Source organism: Adiantum capillus-veneris, chromosome 13, assembly GCF_014529385.1.
Source record: "Adiantum capillus-veneris isolate H3 chromosome 13, ASM1452938v2, whole genome shotgun sequence".
Lineage (NCBI taxonomy): Eukaryota > Viridiplantae > Streptophyta > Polypodiopsida > Polypodiales > Pteridaceae > Adiantum > Adiantum capillus-veneris.
This window is the reverse complement of record NC_140943.1, coordinates 138945633-138971205: the sequence shown is the minus strand read 5'-3', so window position 1 is coordinate 138971205 and position 25573 is coordinate 138945633. Positions and strand designations below refer to the sequence as shown.

The 25573-nt window shown below is 43.1% G+C and overlaps 1 protein-coding gene across 7 annotated transcripts in view; it reads right to left on the bottom strand.

The window, feature by feature from the left end:
* LOC147444949 (ubiquitin-like protein ATG12) overlaps positions 1-20059 on the bottom strand; it is a 53533-nt gene extending 33474 nt beyond the window's left edge. For 4 of the 7 annotated variants that reach the window (XM_086527455.1, XM_086527461.1, XM_086527457.1 and 1 more), the window contains exons 1-3: positions 19913-20059; positions 17991-18061; positions 17693-17752 (exon numbers count right to left, since the gene is read on the bottom strand). The gene's annotated coding sequence lies outside the window, so the exon portion shown is untranslated. The remainder of the gene's footprint in view (positions 1-17692; positions 17753-17990; positions 18062-19912) is intronic. The other 3 variants (XM_086527456.1, XM_086527459.1, XM_086527460.1) reach the window with 1 other exon arrangement.
* Between the last annotated feature and the right edge of the window lie 5514 nt (positions 20060-25573).

Below are 25573 nucleotides of genomic sequence, written 5' to 3'. Positions count from 1 at the left end.
TGCGCTAAAAGCCCATTCTCCATCAACATCAGCAACACAGTCTCCTTTCACAGAAGACTCAACAATGACTGCATTTATAGTGGAACCAGCATTTGCAGTGGAACCACCCTCTTTCTTCTTAGCCTCTTTGGCCTTCAACTTAGGACACGACTTGATCAAGTGATCATTGGCTTTACAATAATGGCAACGCATCTTCTTTTTGTCCTTATCACCAGAATATCCAAACGAATTGTTGCCAGCAGAAGCATTAGGAACATAATTTTTCCCGCTCGCAGCAGAACCATAAGAAGTGGCTGCATTGCTATTACCACCCTTTCTTTGAGAAACAATAAAAGCCTGTTCAATTGCACGCTATCTAGTCCTGTTTTTTCTGGAAAGTGACTCTTGCAACAGCAATGTGCATAATGCATCAAACTTGACAACTTCTGGATTTCCTTGGGTCATAAGTCTCCAAGTACTAGCAAAAGTCTGGTAAGAATCTGGTAAGGCATCAAGAACAGTCTGCACAAGGGAACTGTCTGAAATAACTTCACCTGCAGAAATAAGTTGCTCATTGATATCCTTGACACTGGCAAGGAAAGTGTCCATATCATCTTCCTCATGCATAATCTTCAACTCCAGTCTTTACGCAGCAAAGCAATTTTAGCCTCATTGCGGCTTGCATAAAGACCTGCTAGAATATCCCAAGCCTGTTTTGCAGATTTTGCTGAACGGATGTGAGGAACAATGGTGCACTTCACAGACAACGCAATCAATGCATGAGCCTGCGCATCCTTAACATCCCAACGAGCTTGTTCTGCCGTAGGCAAAACAACTCTAACAGCTGCAAGAAACAAGACCTGCAACATCCTCAACATCGCCTACATCCTCAAAACCAGGACATACATCAATGCCCTGCACAATGTTCCAGACACCCTTTGACACAAGAACATGTTGCATCATATAAACCCACATAGGGTAGTTGTCCCCATCCAACCTGTCCTCAGCAGCAAACATCTTGAACACATCTGTGTTGTTGCTGTCAGCCATGGTAAATGCTGCACCTGATGTGAAAACTGCCCGAAAATAGGAGAAACGGAGCTGGAACAACCTGTGCTATATAGCACAAACTGTAGAAGACTATAAGGCACCTGTTATGCAGAAAACGGCACTGGCAAAAATTCTGCACAAAATGACGAAATAGCCTGTGCAGTACTGCCTGTAGTGGAAACGGAGGCCGAAATGAGCCCAAAGCAAAATTTTGACCCGAAATGTACCTGCTCTGATACCAATTGTTGGAATTAGGGTTGCAGAGAAACACACACAGCTTGGAGAAGACGAAGGAAGCTCAAGGCACACAATAGAGAGTGTGTTACTTAGTGTGCAATGGAAAGATAGATAGCCCTAGAGTGATGGGCGTATATACAATGCACAGGGGAAAAAACCTCCTAAAGAGGGAAAAAATGCCCCGGTGGTCCTAGTGTGTTCACACACATCACTACCACATGTATACGGTAACAGCCGGCCTACCAGGTGGACATATACACGGCTAGTACCGTCGGGAAAGGTACCTCAAATACGGCCGGGCACAGCCACAAAATAGCAGACTCCATAAACTCCTCCTTGGAGATACTAAAGCCACCACCGAACAAAAGATGAAACTCTAACAAAAAGAGGTGGATCAATTGCCGGACTGTAAAGAGGAGAGAGGTATCACAAACTGGTGACGTGGCAGTAGCCCGGAAAACGCACCGACAAGCTGACATGGCAAAGTGTACGAACCCCCGCAAATAGCGTTGACTGCTGACGTGGCAGATTTTTGTAAAACGCACTGACTTGCTGACGTGGCAGTCTGTACGGATCTCCGCAAATTACGCTGGCCAGCTTTTGGGCATAATGCTTTTGAGTGGAGAAGCTTTTAAGTTTGAGATTTTGGGGCTCTGCTTTTGGGCATCCCTTGTAACAATAATTAGTCTCTTGGGGCCTCATTACTCAGAGCATCTGGATGCAGAGTCTGAGTGTGAGATCCCGCGGACTCCCTTGTACTTTGCTCACAGATTAATGTGAAAAGAAATACCGAAAGGGGCGCCAATCTTTGGGGCCAATACCACTTGGCACGGAACTACGCTGGGCCGTGTCGTCTTATGTGAATTGTTTTAAAGTGAATCTCTAATGTGTCACAGGAGAATCTAGACGTGGAGTACCCAAGTTTATTACAATGGTATCAGAGCGCCGCCGATTTCTCTTCTACCGGGAAATCCGATCCTTTTCTCGCGACACTTATGGATTCCTACAAGAATCAATCGACTTCTTCTGCATCTGCTAATGCGGGAGGAGATCACGAAGAAGATTTTGATGACTTAACAAAGGAAGAGTACGGCCTACTCAGTACGAACTTCAAGAGATGAAACGTCGACAGCAGGTTGACGAGTGCACAAAGCAGTTGCGAAGGATCCTCAGTTTGCAAAAATTTTGTCTCAACAATACATCGCAGAAGTGCACACCCAGTGGCAAAAAGCCACAGAACCACCCATCAAACCGGCAATCAAGAAACCTCCTTCTCTGAGGATGTTTACAGAGCAAGAACTACACGAGGTGGTTCAGACACAGATAAATCGGCTTTTGAACGCGAACAATCAATCCAAAAAGCAAGTGAAAAAGCACAAGAAGGGGACTTACTACCCTGGTTATTTGGGCCGTCAATCTTCTTTTGCATCTGCAAGAAAGCAGAAGAAGCGAGTACTTTTTGAAGGACTACCCAGTTCTTCTTAATCCTCTTCTTCTAACAGTTCTTCTCGGACAGAAAAGGCAAAAAGCGAAGCAAAAAGGGAAGCTTCGGAAAGGGCAAGAAAAAGGCAAAGAAACCCGGATTTCACCCAGTTTCTGACAGTTCTACAGAGGAGTCATCCTCTGACAGTTCGGACTCCGATGACCGAATGTTTTATGCAAAGAAGAAGCATTTTTGCAGAGCCAACCAATATGACTTCCTAGAAGATAAAAGCAAGAAAGCAAAAGAATTCAAAGAATGTGGACAGCCGATTAAATTTGAATCCTTTTCTGGGTTCCGAGATGCTCCGAGGGCTTTGGCCTTCATTCAGCAGTTTGACATAGCCTTCTTTGGAGGTCACTAGTCCGAGCACTCCAAGTTTAGGAGGGCTACATCTTTCTTAAAAGGAAATGCTCGAACATGGTGGTCAACTCTTCTTCTCAGAAAGGAAGCTCCACCGAATGATGGATAGGATTTTCAGAGAGTATCGATCATTTGTCAACACTTTCTTTGACGACATTATATGTTAGGTGCAGCGGAATGATTGTTTGCGCTTTGCTCATGATGAGTGCTCCGAACTGTGCTCAAGGGTTCCTTTTAGTTCTTATGGAAGGGAGAGTCCTCCGTTCTTAATGAAAAGTGTTATGATCACGAACAAAGTGAATGGACACTGTGCATGCAAGTGAATGAGACTGAGAGATAGAGAGAGAAGAGAGATACGACACCAGAGACGTTGTAAAACCCTCCTCCGAAGGCCCCACTCTCGTCGGCGAGAGTGGTCTATTTATTGATTGCACAAAGTGGTACAATGACGATGCAATGGACTGATGCAATCTGGGACTACGCCGGTGACGACGACGACGACTTTGGGGCTGAAATCTATGGTCTTCTATCTGCTAAATTTCGGGGCTGTTTCGGTGGCTGAAAATGACTATTTTGGCTGCGTTTTTATGGCTGAAAAATGGGGGTTCTTCTGCATCCAACTAGGGTCTGCTGTCCCATAGGGCTGAAAAATGCTGCTGTTCTGATGCTGATTGGCTGAAAATACAAAACGCTGGGCTACCTCTGCTGCGGATAGACTGAAAACCAAAAACGCTACCTGCTTGCTGAGCGTCAGTAAAAATGCTATGCTGGTTCTTGGTCTGCTTTCTACTGATGAAATCCAAAAACGCTAATGCATCTGGGTACTGCTGGCGATGGTCTGGAAAAAGTTAAAACGCTAGGGCTGAGTGCTGATAAGCAAATCTGCAAGGCTTGATGGCGATCCAGAAACGCTAGAGGATAGGGATCTGCTCCGGTCAAGGACTGTTGAAAATGCCAGGTAGAGGTGGAGTCTGGCGATGGCAAACCAAAACGCTGGGGCTGAATTCTATGGCGAGGTTGGGGGAACCAAAAACGCCAAGGTTCTTGCTGGGGTTCTGCTGAGAAGGTACCTGTTGAGCATGTGCTCCTGCTGCCTCTTCTGCCATTGAGTGCTAACTTGGATTTGCTTATATATTTTCTTAGCAAAATTGCCCTACCTACTTTTGTTGGAAAGTCACTTAAAAATAATAAGTGAAAAATACCAAAAATAGGAAAAATAGGCTAAATGCACTGGAAAATTCCCCTGACTGAATCTGATGGATTCTGAAGGGAATACTGATGATCATGCTGTGTGCAACCAGAGGATATGCATCTATGCTAAGTGACTGGGCATGCACGGTCTATGAATAGACTCACAAAAAGTGCCAGATCACTTCTAATCTAGACTGACTGGACTGACTGAACCCTGATCATGTTGTAGCTTGTCCACGGACAGATAGGGTTGGATGTGTCACGTGACATTATAGTCTTCTCCAAGGATGAAGCAGAACATAAGACACCATCTGCTACAAGTCTTTCAGGCATTGCCAGATCACAAGTTAGTTATCAATGCCAAAAAGAGTGAATTTTTGTTGCCGGAGATACACTTTTTGGGACACGTCGTCTCAGCAACAGTGTACAGATGAAGCTGGCCAACATTGAGACTATTCTTGATTGGCCCGATTTGAAGAATGTTCATGAAGTTAGCAGCTTCTTGTTGAGTTCTTACTACCGACAGTCCATTCAAAAGTTTGCAGAGGTAGCTTCCCCTTTGCACGTTCTGAAACGGAAAGGAGTCCCTTTCTTGTGGGGACTCACAGAGGTGATTGCCTTTCAGACACTGAAAGAGAAATTGACTACGGGACCCGTATTGACTTTGTCGGATTTGCAAAAGTCATTTGAAGTATATTGTGATGCTTGTGGTTGTAGTCTAGGAGCAGTCGTAATGCAAGAAGGCCATGTGATTGCTTATGAAAGCCGACTATTTTCAAGGCCAAAATTGACAGCACAGATTTATGAGAAAGAGCTTTTGCCGGTGATCCATGCTCTTACTCAGTGGTGATATTACCTACTCGGAACCGATTTCACAGTCTTTATTGATCATCAGAGTTTACGCTACTTCTTGTCATACAAGCAACTTTCGGAAAAGCAAATGCAATGGGCTAACATCTTGTCACAGTTTCACTTCCAGAGTGTCCATGTTCATGGACAGAAGAAGTTGGTGGCAAATGCTTTGTCTCGGAAGCCGCGAGTCTTGGTTATTTCCGCAATTCATCAAATGGTTGATCAGTACGCCAAGGATCCGGATTTTTCGAATGTATTCACTCGAATACAGAATGGGGAGGTAGTAGCGCGATATTCCATACAGGATGGCTACTTGATGAAGAAAACAATGTTGTGCGTTACACAGCCGTTGAGGGAGAAGGTTTTAACTGAGTGTCACAAAGTGATGACGTGGCGGACAGCAGAAACCCTAATTTCTGCCAGAAACCCTAAAATTCCTGCAAACCCTAATTTCTGCCAAAAACCCTAATTTTCGGAAATCGCGTAGGTTGAAAAAAAAATTATTTTTTTTTATTTTTTTTTGGAGAAATGATGAGCGACGCGAATTTTGCTTTTTTTTATAAAAAAGGAGAAAAGACTCTCTAAGAGAGAGAGAACTGATGCTTTTTATTTTAAAAGCTTTTGGGGCTCTGCTTTTGGGCATCCCTTGTATCTTTAAATAAGTGGTGAGGGCTTCACTTCTGAGAGCATCTGGACGCAGAGTCTGAGAGTGAAACCCTAGCCACTCTCTTGTACTTTGATCTGATTAATATAAAAAGAAATACCGAAAGGGGCGCCAGTCTTTGGGGCCAATATATCTAGGCACGGAACTCCGTCGGGCCAGTGCAAATCTATTGTGATCTGTGAATTGTTTTGAAGTGGTTATTTGGTGCTGTCGCGGTTGACTCTTGACTTGGAGTGTCCAAGTCTGTTACACTGAGTGCCATTGTCCACCTTTTACGTGTCACTGCAGCATCCACACCACCTTGAAAGGTGTGGAGCGTTACTTCTTTAGGCCGAGACTCAAGAAGGATGTGGACAACTTTGTACGCAATTGCTTGGTATGCCAAAAGGTCAAGTTTGACACGCATAAAGCACAGGGATTGTTACAGCCTTTACTCATTCCCACCCGCCCCTGGGAAAGTATTGCTATGGATTTTATTTTTGATCTCCCAAAGACATTGAATGGGCATGATGGCATTTGGGCTGTCATCAATAGATTTAGCAAGCAAGCTCACTTCATTCCAATGAAGAAAGCAGTCAAGCCGGATCATTTAGCAAGATCGTTCATTGCATAGATTTTCAGATTACATGGCATGCCTGAGACAATAGTCTCCAACAGAGATCCCCGATTCACGAGTTTGTTTTGGAGGGCTATTTGGGAGAACATCGGCACACGGTTGCAGTTCTCGTCATCTTTCCACCCGCAGACAAATGGGAAATCTAAGATTGCAAATTCAATCGTACTGGATTTATTGAAGTCTTACATTTTTTATCACGAGACTCAATGGAAAAAAAAATTGCCCTTGGTGGAATTTGCCTACAACAACACGATCCACTCTTCGACGGGGAAGGCGCCATTTGGAATCATTGAAGATGCTCCAAAGGTTCCACCCTTCCATAGCACGAAAGATAAAATTTTTGAAGCCGACCAGTACACAAGGGACTTGGACACTACATTTGCCAAGGTCCGGGAGGCTTTAGCAAAATCCCAGGAACGACACAAGAAGGCAGCAGATCGACACCGTCGCGATTTGAAATTGAAGGAAGACAATTTGGTGCTCTTACATTTTGAGAAGGCACGCCTAAGAAAGAAAAAGGGAAAGGAGCGGCTTTTTCCAAAGCTTAGAATGAGATATTATGGCACTTTTTAGATAAAATAAAAGATAAATGATGTCTTCTTTAGACTGCAGCTGCTCAATACGAAGATTCACAATACATTTCATATGAGTCTATTGAAGTCTTTCAAAGGCGATGTGTCCGATGATGGGGAGCCTGATGAGCAACCCGAAGTGGAGGAAAGTGAGGAGATACTCATTCAAGAACACATTTTGACACACAAAGACAGAAAGATAAAAGGTAAAGTGATTAAATTCAAGAACTATCCAGCATTGGATGTGAAGTGGATGGAGGAGGAGGACCTAACAGAAACTCCTCAAATTTGGAACTTTACCTTGACGCATTCAAATTAGCATAGTCTACTCCGATAGAACCCCGAATTCAGCAAGGGTGAATCAAGTGAAGCGGATTTACATAAGAGGGGAGTCACTATGCTCCTTTGTCAACGGATTACCTCGATTTGGAATAAAGTCACTGACGTCCCCTTTGGGTTTCAAGGATACTAATGGGCTGACCGATATTCTGTTGAATGACTTTATGACAGGAATTTCCGAAAATGAAAATGATTGATTTGTACTTGACTTGTTTGAGTGCAGGAACTGAAAGACGAAATGACTGCAGCATTTAGATCTCATAAATCTCTATAAACATGATTGCAATAAGAATTAGTTAATCGAGCATCCGTGAGGTCCCAACTCGATCTAGATGCAATTACTAAATACGTTGCCGATTAATCATGGTCTGAGATTTGGTATGAATTTCTATGTGATTTATCAAGTGATGTCCTGTGATGTCCAATAATGTGACTGTCGTTTTGTACAAGTGCTAGATGTGTTGTGTCTAGTGCGTCGGTTGTAACAGACTTGGACACTATAAGTCAAGAATCGACCGCAACAACACCAAATAACCACTTCAAAACAATTCACAGATCACAATAGATTTGCACTGGCCCCGCGGAGTTCCGTGCCTAGAGATATTGGCCCCAAAGACTAGCACCCCTTTCGGTATTTCTTTTTATATTAATCAGATCAAAGTACGAGAGTGGCTAGGGTTTCACTCTCGGACTCTGCGTCCAAATGCTCTGAGAAGTGAGGCCCTCACCACTAATTTAAAGGTTACAAGGGATGCCCAAAAGCAAAGCCCCAAAAGCTTTTAAAATAAAAAGCATCAGTTCTCTCTCTCCCTTAGAGAGTCTTTTCTCTTTTTTTAATAAAAAAAGTAAAATTCGCTTCACTCATCATTTTATAAAATTTTTATTAAAAAAAAAAACCTCCGCGATTTTCGGAAATTAGGGTTTCTTGCAAAAATTAGGGTTTGCAATAATTTTAGGATTTCTGCTGTCCGCCACGTTATCACTTTGTGACATACCCCCCTCTTGAAAGCATTGTAATCGACCGCGATTACGCTTGCAAAACCGACAAAAGCCATAAACCGTCTTAGCAGACATTGACTGTTAGTACCTACGTACTAGGAACACACATCTAGCACATGTACAAAATCGACAGTCACATCACACGACATCACAGGACATCACCAAACATCACAGGACATCACATGACATTCAACATTCATTCGGATCTTAGACCATGATTTATCGGCAATGTAGCTAGCAATCACATCTAGGTCCAATCGGGACCTCATCGATGTCCGATTGACTAACCCCTATTGCAACCATGTCTATTCGAGATCAATCAGACCAAAATGCTGCAGTCATTTCGTCTGTCAGTTCCTGCACTCACAAGAAGTCAAGAACAAATCAGTATCATTATCAAGAATTCCATTTCATAAAGTCATCCAACAGAATACTGTCAGCTCTCAGTATCCCTGAAGCTCAAAGAGACATCAGTGACTTTAGTATCAAAATCGAGGCATCTGTTGACAAGGGAGCGGAGTGACTCCCCTCTTGTGCATCCCATCTCCGGCCAAGCTGAATTCTGGGTTCCGTTTCGAGTAGACTATGCTAAACCAAAACATCGAGGTAAAGCTTCACAATCCGAGGAGTATCTGCTAGGTCCTCCTCCTCCATCCACTTCGCATCAAATGCAGGAAAGTTCTTGAACTTAACCAAGAACCCACCTTCGGACTTTACCTATCTTCGTATCGTTATGTGCCAAAATCTGTTCAGGAACAAGGATCTCCTCGTTTTCTTCCACTTCGGGTTGCTCATCAGGCTCCCCATCATCAGGCACATCACCCTTAACAGGTTTCAAGAGATTCACATGCAATGCATTGTGAATCCTCCAAGTATCTGGCAGTTTCAATCGGAAGGAGACATCATTTATCTTGTCAGTGATCTGGAAAGGTCCGTAGTATCGCATACTAAGCTTTGGAAAAAGCTTCTCCTTTCCCTTTTTCTTTCGTAGGCGTGCCTTCTCAAAACGTAAGAGCACCCAATCATCCTCCTTCAATTTCAAGTCGCGACGATGGCGATCAGCTGCCTTTTTCTGTCGTTCTTGAGACTCCTGCAAAGTCTCGCGAACCTTGGCAAAAGCCGTATCCAAATCTCGCGAATATTCATCCGCTTCCAATATCTAATCTTTCATGCTCAGGAAGGATGGAACCTTCGCAGCACTTTCAACAATCTCACATGGCGTCTTCCCCGTCGAAGAGTGTATCGTGTTATTGTAGGCAAATTCCACCAAAGGTAAGTTCTTTTCCCATTGAGTCTTCTGATCCGAGATACAAGACTTCAATAAATCTAAAATCACTGAATTGGCAATCTCAAATTGCCCGTCAGTCTGCAAGTGGAACAATGACGAGAACTGCAACTGCGTGCCAATGTTCTCCCAAATTGCCTTCCAAAACCAAAACAAACTCATAAATCTGGGGTCTTTGTCAGAGACAATCGTCTCAGACGTGCCATGTAATCAGAAAATCATCGTGATCATTCTGTGTTCTCGGGAGATCAAAAATGAAATCCATTTCAATACTTTTCCAGGGGTGGGTGGGTATGGGTAAAGGCTTTAACAATCCCTGTGCCTTATGCCTGTCAAAATTGATCTTCTGGCATACTAAGCAACTGTGCACAAACTCTTCCACATCCTTTTTGAGTCTCGGCCCAAAGAAGTATCTCTCTACCCCCTTCATGGTGGTAGCAATGCCGCGGTGACTCGTAAAAGGTGGACAGTGGCATTCAGTCATAACCTTTTCCCTCAACGGTTGTGTAACGCACAACATAGTCTTTTTCATGAAGTAGCCTTTCCAAAGGGAGTATCCAGCTACTGTCTTCCCATCCCGTATCCGTGTGAAAATATCTGCAAAATCTGTATCTATGGCATACTGATCGACAATATCCTCGAAGCTCCTATGATGTATCGCGGAAATAGCCAGATCCAACGGCTTCTGAGACAAAGCATCTGCCACCACATTCTTCTGTCCCTGATCATGGACAATCTGGAAGTGAAACTGTGACGAGATGTTCGCCCACCGCATCTGCTTTTCCGAAAGCTGCTTCTGTAACAAGAAATAGCACAAACACTGATGGTCTGTAAAGACAGTAAAAATCCGCTCCGAGTAGGTAGTGCCACCACTCTAAGAGCATGGATCACTGCCAAAATCTCTCTCTCATATATCTATGCTGTCATCTCCGGCCTAGAGAACAATCGGCTCTCGTAAGCAATAACATGTCCTTGCATCAAGACCGCACCCAAACTATGACCACAAGCATCACAATATACTTCAAATGACTTTTGCAAGTCCGGCAAAGTCAAAACTGGTCCCGTAGTCAATTTCTCTTTCAATGTCTAAAAGGCAGTCACTTTTGTGGATCCCCACGAGAAAGGGACTCCTTTCTGTGTCAAGATATGCAAAGGGGAAGCAACCTCTGCAAACTTTCGTATGAACCGCCTGTAGTACGAACACAGTTCCAAGAAGCTTCCAACTTCATGGACATTCCTCAAATCGGGCCAATCACGGATAGTCTCTATCTTGGCCGGGTCCATTTGCACTCCTGCTGTGCTGACACAATGTGTCCCAAAAAGTGCATCTCTGGTAGGAAAAATTCACTTTTCTTTGCATTAATCACTAGCTTGTGATCTCGTAATGCCTGAAAGACTTGAAGCAGATGATCTCTGTGTTCTGCCTCATTCTTGGAGAAAACAATGATGTCGTCAAAGAAAGTGCCACCAAATAGCCTGTACTCTCGAAAAATCCTGTCCATCATCCGGTTAAATGTCGCAAGAGCATTGGTTAAGCCAAAAGGCATCACCAAAAACTCAAATAACCTGCTATCTTGTAGACGTCTCCCGACGCTATCCTGATCTGATGATATCCACTCTTCAAGTCAATCCTGCTAAAGCACGAGGATCCCTGTAACCTGTCGAGTATATCATCGATCCTAGGAATCGGAAATCTGTTCTTGATGGTGATTTTGTTGAGAGCTCTATAATCGATGCACATTCTCCAAGATCCGTCTTTCTTCAAAACCAACAACAGTGGAGAGCAGTACGGTGAAGTACCAGGCTAGACAAGACCCTTTTCCAAGAGGTCTTTCACTGGGTTCATTATCTTTTCATTCTGTACTCGGCTCACACAGTAAGGTGGCCGGTTCGGTTGCGTGCTTCCAGGTATCAGATCAATGGTTTGATCTTCAGGCCCTCTGAAAAGCAATCGACATGAGTGTGGAGAAAAATCTTGGCGTTCTTTTGATCAGGTCAAAACATATTCAACCTTTATCCATCGTTCAGTTCTCTACCAAAAGAATGACTAAGAAATTGAAGTTCATCAAGTACAATCTCTAAGCCCTTCATTTATCAAAGTCGCTTTCTCGGCCCGGTAGTCAACCACGGCGTAGTTCTTGTGGTACCAAGGGATCCTAAGTAGAACGTCACTCGCGTGCCCTGAGCACCCCTGTCATTGCAAACGAAGTTTGCCAATGCTCGGTGTAATGGAAACATCCCATCCGGGTGCCAATCGAACTACCTCCGCCTGTGGCGTCAGTCTGTTGTGCGTAATTCCAAATCGAGCCGCTAATTCCAAGTGAGAAGAAGTTGGCCTTGGCTCCTTCAAAAGAGCTTCCTGATCCTTCACTTTGCCCCAAAAAGCGGCAAAGTTTGTACTTTCATTCATTTGATTCGGTGCAAGTCCCACGCCATGTGGTACCAGTTCTGCTTTTCTATCTGCCTTTTCTGCCACGTTCCTTTGTTGCTCTCGAACTCTCAGGCCTGTCGTCGTTCTTATCACTCTGTTCTTTCTGTGCCTTTTTAGGGCACTTCGCGGAGATATGTCCATGTTCCCCGCATCCAAAGCACTTCCCCTCTCTAATGAAGCGAGCTTTCTCCTGAGGAATAAGCTTGGGTCGTGCATCCTTTTTCTCTGGGTTGCTCTTTTTCTTTCTACTTTCATTCCTAGAAGTCTGTTCGGCTCGTGTCATGGCCTCATCTGTGGGGTAGTCAGATTGCCAGAGTGAATGGCAAAGCCCCGCTTCGCATGACTCATCAACTCCTGAATAGAAGCTGACTTCTGTTCCAAGCAGTGATCTCGGATCTCTGTAGGTAGACCCAAGGTAAACCGCTCAATCTGTTCTCTGAACGAGATCTTCTTGAATGACGAGGCGGGTAGAAAAGAGCTCCAGAATCTTTCACAGTAAGAATTCATTGTATCGCTCTTGGTCATCCGGAGATGATTCCAAGAAGCTCGTATATCTCGCTCAAACTCTTGAGTCAATTAAGAAGAAATAAAAAGCCTCTTGAATTTCAGCCATTTAACTCGCGCAGTCTTGTTTAAAAGAAGCGTGGACCACCAAGTACGAGCATTCCCCTTAAAGTAAGAGGCAGCTCTCCGAATCTTGAAGTGCTCTGAATAGCGTCCTCCCGCGAAAGCGATGTCAAACTACTGTATAAAAGACAAAGCCTTCGAAGCATCTGAGTATCCTGAAAAAGTATCAAACTTGATCGAGTGGCCACCTTCCTTAAACTCTCGGACTTTCTTGCTTTCATCTTCGAGAAAGTCATACTGGTTAGCTTTGTAGAAATTCTTCTTGTTCGCATAAAAGTTTCCGTCATCCGAATCTGAGATGTCTGTAGACGAGTCCTCAGTAGAACTGTCAGCCTCTAGGCGAGATGTAGCCTTCTTTGCCTTTTTCTTGCCCTTTCCGAAACTTTGTTTCTTGCTTCGCTTTTTACCTTTTCTGTCTTCTTCGCTCGAATCTGAAGAGATAGAAGAACTGTCAGATGAAGAAGAAGAAGAAGAAGAAGAACTGGGTACTCCTTCAAATCGAACACGCTTCTTCTGTTTCTTTGCCTTGTCAAAAGTCAACTGACAACCCAAATATCCCGGGAAGTCCGTGCTTTTCTTTTGCTTTTTGCCGTGCTTTTTGCCTTTCTTTTGCACGTCGAAAAGCTGAGCAATCCGTGCATCAACCACGTTCTCCAGTTCCTTCTCCGTATATTTCTTGAAGGCAGAAGGTTTCTTGAGAGTGGGTTTCGGGAGTGGTGTTGTGGTTCTCTGCCACTCCGTTTGTACCTCTTCCAAAGAGGTCTGGTTCATATATTTTGCCATCTTCGGATCCTTGGCAAAATTGAGCATCATCTTTGTTGCATCGCCAATCAATTGACGACGCTCCATCTCTTGCTGCTCCGCCTGAGTAGGCCTAGGCGGGCCATACTCCGTGCCGGAATCTTCGTTGTGATCCGTGCCCGCATCTCCAGATGCAGAGGGAGTTGATTGATCATTGCCTGAAGCCATAGGTGCCGCAGAAAAACAATTCGGGGATCGGATTTCCCGTAGAAGAGAAATCGGTTGTGCTCCGATACCACTGTAACAGACTTGGACACTCCAAGTCAAGAATCAACCGCAACAGCACCAAATAACCACTTCAAAACAATTCACAAATCACAATAGATTTGCACTGGCCCGGCGGAGTTCCGTGCCTAGAGATATTGGCCCAAAAGACTGCGTCCCTTTCGGTATTTCTTTTTATATTAATCAGATCGAAGTACAAGAGAGTGGCTAGGGTTTCACTCTCAGACTCTGCGTCCAGATGCTCTGAGAAGTGAGGCCCTCACCACTAATTTAAAGGTTACAAGGGATGCCCAAAAGCAGAGCCCCAAAAGCTTTTAAAATAAAAAGCATCAGTTCTCTCTCTCTTAGAGATTCTTTTCTCTTTTTTTAATAAAAAAAGCGAAATTCGCGTCGCTCATCATTTTATTATAAATTTAAAATAAATAAATTTTAAAAAAAAAATCAGCCTCCGTGATTTCCGAAAATTAGGGTTTCTTGCAGAAATTAGGGTTTGCAGGAATTTTAAGGTTTCTGGCAGAAATTAGGGTTTCTGCAGTCCGCCACATCATCACTTTGTGACATCGGTACTAATCATCACTATCTACTAAGACAGTTTATGGCCTCTATCTATTTTGCAGGCGTAATCGAGGGAGATTACAATTCTTTCAAGAGGGGGGTATGTCACAAACTGGTAACGTAGCAGCAACCTGAAAAGCGCGTCGACAGGTTGACGTGGCAAACTGCTGACGTGGCAGATTTTCCTAAAACGTGGTGACTTGCTGATGTGGCAGCCCGTAAGGATCTCCGCAAATTACGTTGGCTAGCTTTTGGGCATAATGCTTTTGAGTTGAGAAGCTTTTGAGTTTGAGATTTTGGGACTCTGCTTTTGGGCATCCCTTGTAACAATAAATTAGTCTCTTGGGGCCTCATTACTCAAAGCATCTGGACGCAGGGTCTGAGTGTGAGATCCCGCGGACTCCCTTGTACTTTACTCACAGCTTAAAATAAAAGGAAATACCAAAAGGGGCGCCAATCTTTGGGGCCAATACCTCTTGGCACGGAACTACGCCGGGCCGTGTCGTCTTTTGTGAACTGTTTTAAAGTGAATCTCTGTTGTGTTGCGATAGAATCTAGACTTGGGGTGCCTAAGTTTGTTACAGGAGGAGGGCAACAGAATGAGGGTGTGTCACAAACTGCTGACGTGTCAAAGCCCTGAAGAAGGGAGTCAACTTGCAGATGTCGGCCGAGGGGCCGAAACCCTAAGAAGAACAAGTAACAGAAGAAGAAGTCCTACTAACTTATGGAGACCCCGTCCGATGGGACCCCAAGTGACATAAAGGAAATAAAGCAGGACCTACACACACACACAAGAAATTACATAGCTGCTAATGACGTGGCAAATTTTCGAAATTACGTTGGCTGATGATGTGGCAGGCTGTACGGATTTCCACGTTTTGCACTGGGTGATGACGTGGCAAGCTGTACGGATTTCTGTAAATTACGCTGGCAGCTTTTTGGCATTGCTTTTGGGATTGGAAGCTTGTGAGTTTGAAGGCTTTTCATGTAAACTGCTTTTCATAGGCCAAGGGCCTTTAAATATGTGTTAAGGACTCATGCTTCCTAGAGAAGTTGCAGAGTCTGGAGTACTGGCTTGTACAGTATTGATGCAAAATAAAGAAATACCGAAAGGGGCGCCAGGATTTGGGGCCAATACTCTCTGGGATGGAATTCCGCCACTCCATGTCGCGTGTCGTCTCTCTTTCAGTTCAGTTGTTATTGAAGTGCTAAAAGTCTGTTCAGTCTCTTCTTTCCTATTGGCACATGGTGCCCGTCTTGTGACAGGGTGAGGTAGAGAGATTTAACAAGAGGGCACCACGTGCCAACTTAAAGCATTGTGTGTACATTTCTCGTCCTTCTGTTTCAGTCTGAACCTATAAGGCTACCGAGAGACGTGATGGCTATCAGGAAAAAGCTCTATCTTGTAATCAAGATCGAGTCCACGAGACGGTGGAAGCCCATCTAGTCAATTTGGTAGAAATATGCCTGCAAATTCAGCCAAAATGGAATCCAAATAACGTTTGACATTTACATCATGATCAAACAGAGACTCGCAAGTTTCTGATACAGTAACATTATTTTTTTTAAAAAGAGAATGATAATGATACGGAAAATTTGCAACATGATTTTTTACCCGACAAATTGCAAGCTCTACACCACGGTTGTGAGCTACACATTGAATTCATCAGCTGAAATCATATTTACATCATAATCGGTGGCCACAGAGGAAGGAGATCCCTTGATCACATGGTATACACCATCAAGCTCTTCTCTGTCTATCGTAAACCATGGCATGCCTAGAATAGCATCTACATGCTCAAGGCCCATAATGCAAAAGTCCAAGACTTAATGGTAATGCTGGATTCAGAGGTCGAGGTTCGGAACAACCTCAATCCATCAATCGCTTCCTTGACATTCCAAATAATGAACCACATACGGATCGTCTGCGGGTGACGTGTCGAGCTTAAGCCTCTATACTACACGAGAAGAAATAAAATTATGAGTAGAGTCGTTGTCGAATAAGACCATCACGGCTTGGCCATTGATCTCTCCTTTAACGCAGAGAAGATCATGCGGACCAAACACGGCCTTATCAACGCAACAACCTGGGCAGCAACGTGCATTAACATGAAAAATCTATGAATCAAAACAAGGCAAAGTACCTAGATTGTCAATGGCATTTACTGAAGTACTCGCTGGCTTGGATGTCAACGGCTTCCTCTTTCGCTCAAGACACGCCTAATCGCCGCGGAACTGGCCACTCTGTTGGCAATTGAAGCATAGATTTTTCCTTTGATCCTCCATAAGAGCTGCCTTTTTGCCGTCCTCGCTGTATTTCTTTCGTGGAGGTGCAATTGACACATTTGAAGCTGCTGATATAGTGAAGCGCTTACACTTTGGCGAAGAGGTGCCGCAGTCAGAGATCTCACCCACCCTCGGGCCACTCCCTAACACGGCCAAAGTATTGTTGTTTTCTTCGCAAACTTAAAGTATCCTCCATTGATACAACAAGATTGTGCAATACCTCATTTTGATATGCCAGCAGCAATCCGAATAGATAAAGCATCTGTAAAATGACTTTTGGGTCTTCCAAGGCCTTCGTCTTGTGGGAGAGTGCCTTGAATTCCCGTAAGTAAGCGTTCAAAGCTTTCTTTCCCATCTCCAACTTGAACAGTTTCTCACTTGAGGCCGAGTTAGCTGTCACAAATTGTTGACGTGTCAACTGTTGAAGACAAGGGGGGTTAGGACTCCCTGATCCTAACCCCAACCACCCTACAGATCCCAATCAAAGGGCCTAAAATCTAATGGAAGAAGAAAAAGAAGACCTACAAACTTACTCAAGCCAGCCGAGGGGCCTAAAAGACAAAAGGGGTTAGGATTTTTATAGGATTTAAAATCCTAACTCGACCAACTTACAGATCATTGGCAGAGGGGCCTAAACCCTAGAACTAGTCTTGCTTGGTGGGCCTTGCTATGTAACATCTATAGAATATAGCATAACATATGCAAATTGACGACTTGGTTGCAATTCGCTCCTTGGCTTCTTGACGCTTTGACTGTAACTTTGTAGGCCTTGAGAACTTCATATTGACACCTAGTATGGGAGAAACGAGGACAAATATAGTATGGCATCAACTGTTTAGGTCTAAAGTAAAGATGCACAAAGTGCATTTACGATTGCAATACATTACATGTATTCACTACTTATGCATTTAATTTTTTAATACACCACATGTTAAAAATGTTATTATGTATTGCCTACCTACCATATGCAAAGAGTTGTATGTATAATTAACATATACAAATGTTGATCAACATCGAGTATATAGTTCTGAAAGCATCATGCATGTAAAGCAAATTGAAGGAAGAAATGTACAAATTCTAAAACAAGCAAATTGATAAAGCATCAATGGATTGCAAATTGAAATGAAATGTTTTACTTACTTGAAATGTTGTACAGATGTTTTTGGATTGTCCAAGCTACACGCCAATCTTTGACTCAAGCTACAGAAAAGGAATGTATATAGTTAAACATTTCATCTCGCAATGAAGTGCCATAAATTGAAGATACTAAGTATACAGTGCATGTCATGCAGAAGTGCCATACAAAAGTATGGTGGAGAGTTGGCACTGTGGTCTCTCCAAAAATTATAAGAAACGGAAGCCGTGCCCTGCCCAGAAGCGTTTATGTGTTGCGCCAAGCAAACGCATAGTCATGGGGAGTTGGATGGAGATAACGAACCTTGCAGTGTAGTCCAACTGGAGTTACGCTTGTGCAATCGAAATGTCCAATGTTTTGAGTATATGTTCTCCCTACCAAACAAAAAATACGCATTAGGATAAATATAGGGCATGTAGCTTATTGATTAAGCTTAAAGAGAAATAGATCTAATTTTATTGCATGCTTAACACCTGAGCCTGATAAGAACATCGCCAAAAAGAAACTTGTTAAGAAAAACAACACTGATGGAAAACCGCTATCATTCAAGAACGCTCACTTGTTTTTGTCAACCCATCAATCTGTCGGGCTAGCATACTCCCCAATCGTCTACAAATTTGGCGAACACTTGTCATGATCTGGGTTTTGATTAGAGGGGTGGATGAAACAACCAACATGCAAGACATCCACGTTGCCTATCTCAAGCTCGCCTTCAGATGGCACTGTGATAAACAACAACAGCACAACCTGTATGTTGAGGACGCCACCACGATCTTTCAGCAAATAACACACGCCTATGAAATCCTCTCTGACCCACTCCAGTGTTTCTCTCACGACTCACCCTGGACAACCAACCATAGAGCTCTCTCGTATCCGGCCTCTGCCCTGCGTCTCATCATGTACAGCACCACTGCACGCTAATCCTTCAGCACGCTCAATAGGTGGAGGCTATGCCGCCTACGAGGTCTACTTCATTGCGTTATCGGGGATGAAGCTGAGGGTGGGGAGGGATTTCTTTCTCTACTATGGCCACCTTCTATTGAATACTAAAGAATATTCCAACAATGATTTCTTCCATGTTTATGGTAATGTATTTTCCAAACTGCAGGAACGAGAGCTGGAGTTTGCAACTGTTGCTAATGGCAATCGAATTCTTCCTCAACAGCCGCTCTCAATTGTTAGCCAACCCGTGAGCTTGCTTCAAAGCCTTTCTTCTCCCCCCCCCCCCCCCCCCCCCCCCAAAGCGACCCCTCCCTCTTTGAATGGCGCTACAGAGCTTTCCAGCTTGCACTACTGGCTATAGCCTCACGTCATGAGTGCGCAAGGTCCATAACCACGCCTATTGATCAAACTTCTTGGCTCTAGACTCCACTTGCTCTTACGCTCTCTCTCCTTGGCTCATTCTCCACTACGTTGATTAAGAGTCAGATCTCATTGTGCATCAAGGGTATCAGTGACATTAAATAGTCTGTACTATGAACTTGTCATAGTCACAAACTTCCACTTTAGTGAAACGAAGCAGACGAGCTCCATGAAAATTGAAAAGATGCTAATATAAACCATTTTTAGAGTATTAAGAAAGTGCTTACAGTAGTAACAGATAAGAGTTCAGTATGTAAAGTGTCCTTCCCTTTAGCTCAATTGCCCTTTAGTCTTTGCTTATATGTAGTGATATTCCAAAACAAAAACACTTTTTCGCAGCCCTAAAGGCCCCTCTTCCCTTTGCTTCTTTGGCCAAGCTATTCTGTGCACTGGGTCGACCTTCTAGCAATTTGGAGGCCGCATTGCAACTCGACTGCCCTTTTAACACCCCGTGGTGACCTCCAATATTTATCCTCTAATGAGATTGTGTTTCTCCCCTATTTAGCTGCAAGTCGTCTTTTCCAGCTACAATTCTTTACTGGCTCCGACTCTCGCTCTCTTTCGGTTGCCCCATCCACGCTCCTCGCTTCAATCCGCTATATCTGCTACAGGCTGCTTGTCATCCTTTATAGCTAGTCCAACCTTGTCCTTCCCCTATTGCTTCTGCCAACGCCTCCTCTGGCTGCTACAGCTTGACGGCCTCAACTTGAAGCTACCCCTCGCTACTCGGTTCCCCTTGTTATTCGTTGCTGCCTCACTGGCTCTATTTCTCCAGCACCATGGACTTTGCTTGGCGCGACAAGATAGTAGGGTCTCTCTCTCTCTCTCTCTCTCTCTCTCTCTCAAAGAGTATAGAGTCAAACCTGTTGCTTATGAGGAACCTGCGAACTGCCTGTTCGAGCTACTTCTGGGAACCTGCGATGTCTGTGGAGAAGTTCGAACTGCTTCTGAGCGCAATTGAGCAACGCAGCAAACGAAGAGCTTTTTTTTTTCATTCGATTCAGCTAGTCTTTTTTTATTTTAGAGCTTTTCATCGTAGTGATGTTTTTCTTAATAATTTAAATATAATGCCACGTGGTGGCTTCCGCCGCAAAAAGTGCCTTGGGCTCACCAAGTAAAGAGGAAGACAAAAGCAAGACATCAAATTGCGTAAAGGCTGATGATGTGGCAGCCAGCCCGCAAAATGGGACAATATGCTAACGTGGCAGCACGTTTTACGGACAGCCCTTTAGGGCGATGGCCTTGTTAGATGCTTGGTGCCCAAAACAATTGGTAATTGCACCCTTTGAGTTCGGTTTGCATGATCTATTGATATCATCTCTCGTCCCCGAGCTGCCATGACTTTAAATCTGTTTGGACCATCTCGATCCCTCGTGCTCTAGTCTCTTCGTTCATCATCATGGTCACTATCGTTATGCTCTCTGTCATGACTCCTTCAATCATCATCTCTATGGCTACGATCCCTTCTATATTCATCTTCACTGCAAAGAGATAGGAAAGAAACTTTTTACTTACGCATGTGCTTATTTCTTGATATTGTGTTGTCGGAGGAAGGAGAGCTCAGGCGCGCAGAGTTTGATGGCAATGCCGCTGTTGACCAGTTTTGAAACGCTTTTCACCCTGCGTTGATGTAAAGCATGGTGCGCTAATTAAGTTATGCTCTCGAGCCACATTTAAAGCAGGACAAGCCTCAGCACTAACACGGGGTCCCATAGGCCTAGGTGGGATCAAGTTTCAACAATGCTGAACTCGGGCATGACAACATGCATCCGTTGAACGTTATCCGAGTTTACCTTTTAGGCTACGGTCATGCGAGGCTTAGTTGGCCGCGTAACAGTTCTAACAGCGTGACTGAGCATGCAGCTTTTTACATGCTTAGTTCGTGTCACTATGCCTTTTTCAACATAGTTGGAAAACTATGTCCGTTGATTGCCAGTCGTGTCATTGTTTCTCTCTCCTCACTGCGCCTCACCCTCTCTCTCACTACTTGCGCTTCCGCATCGCCTTCTAAATTGTCGTACCTGCTATCGTCAGGTATGTCGAGGCTTACAGATAACTAAGCCTCGTGTGACTATGTCCTTAGGGCCGACATTACTTTTGCATGTGCATATTCACTTAATGATACAATAAAGTGGAGTACTGGATAACCAAACCCACGTATGCATGTGGTTAATGCAGCAGAATGCCAACACATGGCTCACCGATTTGAAACCCAACTAGAGAATGGGGAAGTCAATGTCACTGACCTTTTGTGGGTCGCCATCCCCCTCGATATCGGCACAAATCTCTATCCGTCATCGATCCCATCTCTCGAGCTTCATCAAAGATCTTGTGTGATATAGTGTTGTGGCATGGAAACTTTGCACCCTCCGAACCTCTTTTGATCAACACTAGGGATGAAGCTACATGGAGCATCTTCTAGCCTCATTTAGAAGAATGGTTTTAGGCCATCCAAGTAAGTATTGAGTGGGTTAAGTCCTATCGACACCTTACATAAGGTTCATGTCACATAAGGACACCCGAACATATCGAAAAGGTATTGTTTGGATGCTCTTTGTGCTACAGAAGTGGTGAACATCTAAGGTATAAAATTATTTTGTCATTTTTGTTGTCCATTTGGAATAGCACAAGTATAAAAGTGCAAGGTCTCATGCCTTCATGTGGATGGTTCAAAACCTATGAGATTGATTCGCACATTTTAATTTGTGTGTGTCCGTTGCTTTCTCGCTATGGGCGAGCCGATTACCCCACCTGGCTTTTTGCTGTCGTGGACATCATGCCCCACAATCACTCTCTCCTAGCTCAAACTCACATATGTCCGGGAAAATGTATGTGACAAGGGCCTAAGACCATATCTCACCAAACTGATGGATGAGGCCACTGGCAAGGGAAGGCATTTCTCCAAATGCAAGCCCCTATGCTTGAACCTTAAATCATATGACCTTATGCAAGACCTTCACACGAGTGAGAGAATTTCACGATGAGGGATGTTGGAGAAACATGTTATGCTAGGCAATGCTTTGGTTCACACGCATGCCCAATGTGGTGCTCTAATGAAAGCACAAAAATTTTGATGAGCTGTTTGTAGGAAATGTATTGTCGAGTGCATTGATTGTAAATTATGTCCAATATGGATGTAGAAAGGAAGCTCTTGGTTGTTTTAACCAATACGAAGTGAGGGTTTTTTGCCAAACAAAGTCCTTTGCTATTTTCCTAAAAAGGCTGGTCAAGGAAGCTCTGAACTGCTTCTGTTGCATGCAATACAAGGGCATGGTAGCTTTCCAATTGCAATAGCTTTTCTTCAAGCGCTCAATGCATGTAATCACTCATGTCTACTCAATTGGGGCCAAAATCTTTTAGATAGTATGAGGGAAAAATATGTCATTACATAATGCAAAGAACACTACACTAGCATGATTGACCTTTTAGGACATGCAATGCATTTTGACAAAGCTATGAAAGTGATCAAGGCCATGCCCTCATCGATTTATTCTCCAATTTGGTGAGCTCTTCAAGGTGTTTGGTGAAAATGGGGAAATGTGGAGCTTGGTCTATTGGCCTTTGAGTGTACAATAGAATCATAGAAATGTAATGTTGCAACATATTTTTTTACGATTAACATTAATATAGTTGGCATGCAAGAGGTGGCACAAAACAATGAATGCAAGAGATTAGGAATGGTGCTTGAAAGCAACCAAGATGTAAGTGGAAAGACTTGATGAATTGTTGGAGATATTGAGCGTCTACAAAGCATACAAATATAATTGAAGCTATAAGACCCTAAAGGATATTCCACAAGTGTGCAATGTTCCCCTTGATTCAAAGAAGGTTAGCTTTGCCAACATTTTGAGAAATTGGTGATTACTTGTGCAATCATCAATTGACCACAAAGGACATGTAGATAAACATATGCAAGTACGCAAGGACTCTAATGTTGCTACCTCATTCATTTAAAAAATAGAGCAACATAAAACAATGATCAAAGATGCAAACTCACATACACAACAAGGGAGTTAAGGGGTATTTTGATGAGATGAAAACCAAGATGCATTGCCTATTCTTGTGTTATAAGGGTAAGTGTCCTTATGCAAGATGGTGTGTCACCAGCCAAAGTCACCATGAGATTGTTAATCAGGCGCTCCTTGAAAAAAATGTCATGTTGATTGACATATATGTTGAAAGACAAATCTGTTAGAATGCATTGATTACAAAATATGCCAATCGGGGCATGCTAGGAAGCATGTTAGCAAGCTCAATGACAAAGCTTTAGCCCGAAAACATTACATTGGTGACAAATGAATATCAATATAGAAGGGTACATAAAAAAGCCTCTGAATTATTTACCTAATACTAACAATGTAGTGGAATGAACACATTGAAAATTTCATGATGCCATGGGAATGCCACGTTCCCATGAATCATAAATATTGGGGAGGACTATGAGAACTCCCCCATGCAAGAAATTGTATGTTTTCCTTTTTTGCCAAACATAAGAAGGGAACAATACAATGACATATAGTTTTCTTTACTTATCATTGTTCTCTTACAAATAAAGGTAGTGCTTGAGTGAGAGAGAGAGAGAGAGAGAGAGAGAGAGAGAGAGAGAGAGAGAGAGAGAGCATGTGTGTGTGTAGCTGTTAAATCTTAGATAATAAGACATAATTGAATTTTTACATTCAAAAGACAGATGGCAATGGAACAAGGAATAGATATGTACAAAAACAACTCAGTATTAGAATCATTTAAGTACAATGTTTGTAGGAAAGAGATCCCCTTTCAGTATGCAAAAAGTAAAAGAACTTCCCAAGTCATCAGTGAGTGTTCCATTCAGAGTAGGGTAGCTTGCCAAAGTAAAAAAACCTTCCAAGATAAGATAGAGTCCTTACCTGCATCCATCCAAACAAGACAACAATTCAGTTAGCCTTGGATGTGTTTTACAGGTATCAATGGACCGTACCAGCCTGTTATCCATGTCCATCTTACAAAACTTTTTTACCTTTAACAAGCTAGGTCCACAGTAAAACCTTTTTGTTTATAAGTTTAATTATCACTTCTAAATCAAGTGAAGTTTAATTATCACTTCTAAATCAAGTGACAGATTTCCCCTTCTAATCCGAGTGGTATATTCCCCTAAGAAACAAACTTCATGAGTTATTTATATGTCATATTAGTGAGGTTTTATCAGTAAACAAGCATAGATATTTTCTTCTAATATAGAACTGATGTTGTTTTTATGTTACAAATGGAGTTTAATGCAATCTATCCTTATAAGTTACAAACTTATAGCTAGCCAAGTGGGAGAGGCCTAGCCCGTCCAAAAAACAAGGACAAACTGTGAATGCAAATGCTATAAAGCATTGTCGGAAACAATCCAAATCATAACGATCAAGTCCTTCACAGAATGTAATGGATCATATTCCTTCCCATAAAAGCAACATAAACTAGTACATGGGTACGAAAACTGTGGTACAACAGTTTACCACTCCCTTCATACGGAAGGTTTTACCAAGTCACAAAAGCGGTAGACAACATGCCATCCATTAATACCAGTGACAGAATCAGTAGTAGGAATCCATCCTTATCCGAGGTGCAAACCTTTCAAAGCTCTTGCTCTGTTTCTTCCATTCAAATGTTAAGCCAAAACTGCCATATACTTACCTTCCAAATAAGTGAACAGAGAACCATTTCATAAACCATTAGCAAACCGAAAACGGTGGGTTATACCCAGCTTTACTGCCAAGTATAAATGATGGTCCTTTACTCAAAAATTGAGTATGTACAGTATTACAAAGTACCCAGCGCCTCAAATGCTACAAAGGCCAAGAATAACCCCATTTTTTTGAAAGAAACCCAGTTATGCCGAGACTAGGTAATGTCTGCAGACGGTAATACCCTGCAGTGGCTTTGAAAATCCCAAGTTATATGATCATATAGCAGTTTATAGCCATGCTGCGCACAATTTCTTTTAAAAAAACAGTAGGAAAAAATGAAATCAAGCAGTACATGCCAACCATTTTTAGCAACATATTCCATGTTGAGTACAATAATAACTTATTGTTAATGAGTAATACATACATGCACAGTGTAAAAGAACCACAGTCATCGACAGTTGTAAAAAAACCAATCATGACCGCAAGCAAGAAAACAACCACCACAATGCTATTGAAAAAGCATTTTTTCCTACTGTGTTAACAAATAGCCGAATAATGCTTGCTGTAAAGATTTCCAACATAACCAACAGCGAGGCAAAGTTAGGGTAGAAAAATACCTGAGACACTTGAGTGGTGAGCTCCATAGCTCTATTTGTGAAGCAGGCAGTAAATCCTCTCAGAAAAAACACAACAAAACAATCACTCGCTAAGTGAGGGGCAGAGGTGCGCCCTCACTTGTTTAAATAGAGGGTGGACTGCCACTCCTCTGAGCATGAGTAGTGAGTGAGCCGAGCCGCCCTCCTTTGTGAGTGTGTGGTAGCATCAAACGGCACGCAGATACCCATAAAAGGGGAGATCCATAGCCAGGGAGAG